General features: G+C 35.5%; 1 protein-coding gene across 1 annotated transcript in view; it reads right to left on the bottom strand.

The window, feature by feature from the left end:
• The window catches only part of LOC125030123 (AKT-interacting protein-like), a 104,134-nt gene extending 98,044 nt beyond the window's left edge, over nucleotides 1-6,090 (bottom strand). The window contains exon 1 of the mRNA XM_047620277.1: nucleotides 5,984-6,090. The gene's annotated coding sequence lies outside the window, so the exon portion shown is untranslated. The remainder of the gene's footprint in view (nucleotides 1-5,983) is intronic.
• Between the last annotated feature and the right edge of the window lie 461 nt (nucleotides 6,091-6,551).

The following is a 6,551-nucleotide window of genomic DNA, read 5'->3' as shown; positions in this document are numbered from 1 at the left end:
GTATATTTACCGAGCGTATTATAATCAACCAAAGCTATCATTCTCCCATCGCCCGGCCTTCGTGACGACGCCCTAACTTAAACTGCTCCTATATCTTTTTTGAAAAGCATATCAATCATAGCAATCCCAGTCTCTAGAATTTCTAATGAGTAATATACCATGAGTAAAATTCAACCTTTCCCTCTATCGCCGCCGGCTTTAAGAATTATATATTTATGCGACACTGAGATACACTGATGGCTGTCTACCTGTCAGAAATGGGAGACAGTGGAATACCCGAGCTGCTGCTGCTGCCTCTCCCTCTCTCTCCCTCTCTCTCTCTTTCTCTTTTTCTCTTTTTCTCTCTCTTTCTCTCTCTTTCTCTCTCTTTCTCTCTCTACCTCTCTACCTCTCTCTTCCTCTCTCTTCCTCTCTCTTCCTCTCTGTTTTTGCTCTTGCTCTTGCTCTTGCTCTTGCTCTCACTCTCTCTCGCTCTCTCGCTCTCTCGCTCTCTCGCTCTCTCGCTCTCTTGCTCTCTTGCTCTCTTGCTCTCTTGCTCTCTTGCTCTCTCGCTCTCTCGCTCTCTCTGTCTGTCACTTTCTCTCTCTCTCTCTTTAAAATTCTCTTTCTTCTCTTCTCTTCTCTTCTCTTCTCTTCTCTTCTCTTCTCTTCTCTTCTCTTCTCTTCTCTTCTCTTCTCTTCTCTTCTCTTCTCTTCGTGTGTGTGTGTGTGTGTGTGTGTGTGTGTGTGTGTGTGTGTGTGTGTGTGTGTGTGTGTGTGTGTGTGTGTGTGTGAGTGTGTGTGTGTGTGTGTGAGCGCGCGCGCGTGTGCATGTGTGCGTATGTCACTCGACGTTCTACTACCCAAAATCGACATTCCCTTAGAAATTGAAAATGACTTTCTCATTTAATGAATTCAGACTGCGAATGTGCGGTTAGACCGATTTAATGCACCAAGGAATAAGAAATAACTCAGAATACAAATAAGCATTAACCATCACTCAAACCGGATAATGGAAGTGCCGCTAGAGGTTAAAGACTAAACATCACCATTCAAACGCCATTAACAGCCGTCTCTCTTTATCATATTAACCATCAAGCTACCGCCACTCCATTAGTCAAGTCCCTCTATTAACCACCGAATTTCCGACAGTTAGGAAACAAAATCCCTAATTCTGAAGGCGTCTTGTATAAGCACAATAACGCATTATCATGAGAAATGGCGATAGCGTAAAGGCCATTTGTAGTTCATTCATAAATTTCACGCTGTGCCCATTTTCTTTAATACGTGGAGACGCAAATACATCCTGCATTAACTGCACTTTCCCAGTATTAAAGCCTTATTAAATATGATAACTGTGTAAATAACGAACCGCTAACTACAGTAAACACTGAAATTCATTAATTAATTAACTCTAATTCCACAAACTTGCGATATACTAAAACCACGACATTGCCCTCATCTTTCAAAAAATGACGTATGATACAGTGTATATATTAACCGCATTTATACCCCTGCCCTTTGTTGCCAATTACCGTCACAGAAGACACAGACGATATCAAGGAATTTCCGTCTACACTTGCCGATCTACCTAAGACACGCATAAACGTACGCGAAGAAAAGATTTAAAATCCCCTCCCCCACGTGCGTCCCGGAGAGAGAATAAACACCGTTATACACCACAGCGCCTTGAAAAATAATATCCCCATCATGAAACGTCAACACATTTGCATAGACGAGGGAACGCACTAAACAAACGCAAAACAATTAACACGGGATAAACACACCACAATTTCTTTTTTTACATCAACAGCAAACCCTCGATTTATAAGTCATACATCAACACCTGATTTCGGAAGCCCCGCTCGTCCGGCTCATGATAGAGAGAGGAGCCTTATCATCATCAGCGGAACACAATCAGCTCCTTGTGTGAGGCAGACACCACATGACTGATTCCCCGATAATTGCTGCCACGTCCGTGTATTACTGACGTGGGATCGGAACAGCTTACCAATGGTGTTGAAAATGCTCACCTGCTACAAAATGGTGAAGCTAATCATGTACAGCGTGAATGAAAAATAAAACTGACGGTTTTCATCTTGAACTTTCTGGATAGATCTTGAAGCGCCGGGCGAGCACAGTATTCAAGTCAGTGACTTTTACGATTCCGGCCTTGACTGCCTGGGAGAGCAAGTTGTACATCCGGGACTAAATAATAATCAATAAATATTCAGAACAGTACAGAACAACAATAAAGGAAATAATAATAATAACCAGCAATAATAATAAATAATAGTACATCCGGAACAAAATAATAATAAATAATTTTTCAGAACAGTACAGAACAACAATAATAATAATGACTAATAATAATAACAATGATGATGATGATGATGATGATGATGATATTAACAATAATAATAATAACAATAATAATAGTAATAATAAATGACAATAACAACAACAAAAATAATAGTAATGACAAGAATGCTAGAAAGTAAGTTACAACAAGAAAAAGAGAATAACAAAAGATCTAGTTTTTGCTTTCCAACAGGATCACTTTCTCATGCCATGACGTCACAAACATCTTATATTCTGTCATTTATTTATCCACATTAGGGTTATGCATACAATTTAGGAATGACAGTTTACTACTATGGAAAACCTATATGATGTGATTAGACAAACTGACACAAAAATATATATAAAAAAAAGTGCAAGACTATATAATCAAATGAACAATTATAATGGAAATTCTTCTTATCAGCACATGCTCTTCCCTGACCATTGTTCTTAAACATCTTATCAATCTCTAAGCCTGCTCATACCCTCTTTTACTCCCTCCCACTCTATATGCTTCTCAATAACCTAACATCTATCTTGTATCTTATGTAGCGGCAGTTGCAATAAGGGTGAGGAGGTTAGCTCTGTGGATGGGTTGACTGAAATACTGGGTGGACAGTGGATCAGTAAAATATGCAAATATAGTTTCTTTGATTTACCTTTGAAAGAAGAATCTAACTCTTTTTTTTTTTTTTCTTTGTTTTGGGTGGGTGGAAGCTACCTGTATGACTTCATATAATTTAAGTTTATCTACCTCTCCTACACACCCCTCTACCTTCCATTCAACTGTACAATTTCTACTGAAAGTGACAGTGATCATCAAATACCACTAATTTCATACATTTCCCTCAGTCATACACCAAAGCTCTGCATGGTGCTCACAGGGCAACCACCATATGAAATCATTCTTATCACCTTCATTCTTCCTGCATCCTGTAAGTAACTTCAAGTCAGAGGAAAGTGGTTGGTCTCATACAAGTATAGCAACTTGTACATTTCAACCACATCATATAACAGATACTGAACTGTACATCACTCTTTCCTCCTACAAACAACTTTTCTTGTTGCAGAATACTATACTAAGCCAATGCCAGGATACTTTACATATTATACTTTATGACAAGATTTGTATGCAAATGAACAGAAGTGTCTTTTTCACTGGCAGCCACAAAGGCAACAACATATTGGCAACTTTCTAACCAATGTGCCATTAAGAAATCTGGCCATTCTCATGCTGCACAATATATGAAAAAATAAAAGTTCCAAAAAGTAGGTCTTGGTGTTATCTAATGTATATGAGCATGGAATTTCTGTTTGAGGTCACTGACTTAAAAATACTGTAATAATATATGTACAGTATATTCTGAAATTTGCTGACAAAGACTTGGGGAGGAATTATAGTCTTAGTTTACAACATAAATACAGTACATGAGAACTGATAGATCTCCAAATACTAAAACATTTTTTGTCTTTTTAAGTTGCAAATTGAAAATGAAAAAGTTTTCAAATCACAAGATTATGACCATCGTGAGTCCAGTTTGTGGGCCTACGTTGCAATTCAACTTCAAGTGAAAAATCATTCCTGCCTAAATATATGTAATTGATTTTGCTGATCTTTACCAGAGCCCTGAAGTTGCATAGGTCATGACAATTCCTTGCCCAAAAATCTATCATAGGTTTAATTACCTTATAATATTGTATTTCTTATTTGCAACTTTATCTTTTGACATTTATACTTTTTTAATTTCCAACATTCATGTCACAGAAGAAAAATGTTTGAGAATTCAGCAACCTGTTGATTCAATGTGCTCTGACTTATACTGTATGTAGCTACTGTGTGTGCCCTAACTATAATTTTACTGCAAAGAAATCAAGAAGAAACCAACACAAAGTAGATCAAATATGATTTTTTTTATACATCATAAAGCCACTTTATCTTTAACCTACACACAGAGGTGAAAAAAGTGCCTTCTTTTGTACTGCAGCAAATACATTCATTATTGATAAAAAGTCAACTATCAAAACTCAGAAAACTTGGCAATTGTTGATGACCTCTGATGTTATTCATATCTAGTGACCAATATATAATATATATGTCATGAAAAAAATGTATTATTTGACTGCATAAACCCTTACTAAAGAAAATGTGGGTACATCTAGAAAAAATAACTAATATTGAGGTCGTTCTCAATGCTTAACCTAAAAATATTCTCATTTGAATAAAAATATGCTTTACCTCACAACTACTTTCTTCAAACCCTGTCTGCATTGGGTTCTCATCTAATGGTGTATAACTCAATAGTTCTAAATTAACTTTTGAATATTTTCATATATTCAAAAATAATAATAATAAACCTAACAAAGCTACCTAATTCCTTACTGTCTAAATTCCATATAACTTTATAGCTAACTCATATTTTCAGGAGTATCTAAAATAGGAACAAACTTATTTTCAAGTCTATATAAATGTCTGGAGACAGACTATCAGATTAAACAATATAAGCAAAAGCTTTGGTTCAGGCTTTAATGTATTACCAGTTACATCCTTAGACTTTATGATACTAATATCAATAATAAAAATATAAAAAATAAATTCACTTATATATAAAATGAAATTTGTCAAGAAATAATGCAAATTCTGCAAGTAAATTCCATCACATAAATTTTCACATTTTAACAGCAAAGAAAAGAACTCAATGTAATATTCTGTGCCCTGAGAATATTCCTGAATATGTATCTTTACTTCATGACGATAAGAAAAAAACAAACAAAAAGTAATAATAATAAAAACATACTAAAAATATGCTAAATAACAACAAACAATATAAATTAGAAGTAGTCTCTTTATTGCAAGAAATCATCAAAGACACTGAAACTGTGTTCAAGGCATGCATGCAAAATGTGTGGGACACGTTGCAAGAAAGACAACGAGATAAGTAAAAAATGAGGGATAAAACAAAGAAGAATTGGAGGTACGAAAACTACTAAATGGAGGTATGGGAGTGTCAGTCTATATAAACTAGATGCAAATGACGCAAGACTTAGGAAAATGTAAAACGTTTGTGGTAGACATTAGTCATCTGCATAAGGACGAAATAATGACATAAAAGAATTGAGACAACAAAAATCAATCAAATGCCATACAAATAAAAACACCAATATGAATAAGATTACAAATACAAATTACAATGCAAAATACAATACACAGAGCACAATGACATCCTTCGCAGAAACACGCAATACACATCCCTCAACATCAACTCTTACGCACACATTTCCTGCCATAAAAGACCGTGAGAATGCGTATCAAAATCTCAATGTCATTCAAAAGTAAATCTTAATTCGGGAAGAACAAAGCAGATTTTGTTTTTTCACTCGTCTATTCCCCCTTTTGTGATCGGATTACCGTCGGTCTTTAGTCCTAACAAAACCCAATGATACCAAACCTACATCTGATACAACGTTGCATGAATAAAACCTTGCTAAATCTGCAACAACACAATCATTGCACTTGCACACAATACAAAAAACAAAACTTCCCGAAAAAAGGGTAACTCATGACCTTTGCACCAGAACGTCTTCTCATCCATTTAATGAATATCCCGGCTCATATACCACTTAACCAATTCAAAAACAAGTCTAAATCGCTCATTTAACTCACCAAAGCGAAGAAACGAGGGTAAATAAGGCCTCCATCAGAGAAACTTTGACAGGAGACCAAAGTGGGACGTGAACCAATGTTGTTGTTGAGGCGATGGTTCTTCTCCCGGCTCGGGGAGGATATTTATATATATATATGTATTTGCTTTATTTGGTGTTCTTTCTGTTTTATTTCGTCTTACTACTTTTTTTAGTGATGATCTCCGTTATTTTTATGGAGGTATTCAGTTTACATTTTGTTCTATTTTCTGTAGCTATTCCCCTCTGATATCATCTCTTTTTTTGTATATTATACAATATCTGATTTTTTTAAAGCTTGTTGCCTGATGGTTCATTATAGAAAATATGTTTCCCTGGTTTGTTTTACGAGTTCTACTATATATTAGAGTAACATTCTAAAAAATATATAATTTTACCGTCTATGGTTTTCTTCCTTTTTGTTAGCTTATTGGTACTATACTTTTATGATCTTGTTATCGATCGCCTCAGCTTTATCACTGGTATGATATATCAGACATTGTGGCGATTCATCTTATTATTTTAAACTATCTTTTGAAATATCACGGTAG

The sequence above is a fragment of the Penaeus chinensis genome, chromosome 2 (assembly GCF_019202785.1).
Source record: "Penaeus chinensis breed Huanghai No. 1 chromosome 2, ASM1920278v2, whole genome shotgun sequence".
Classification (NCBI taxonomy): Eukaryota; Metazoa; Arthropoda; class Malacostraca; order Decapoda; family Penaeidae; genus Penaeus; species Penaeus chinensis.
The sequence above is the reverse complement of the archived record's forward strand: the minus strand, read 5'-3'. Positions and strand labels throughout refer to the sequence as shown.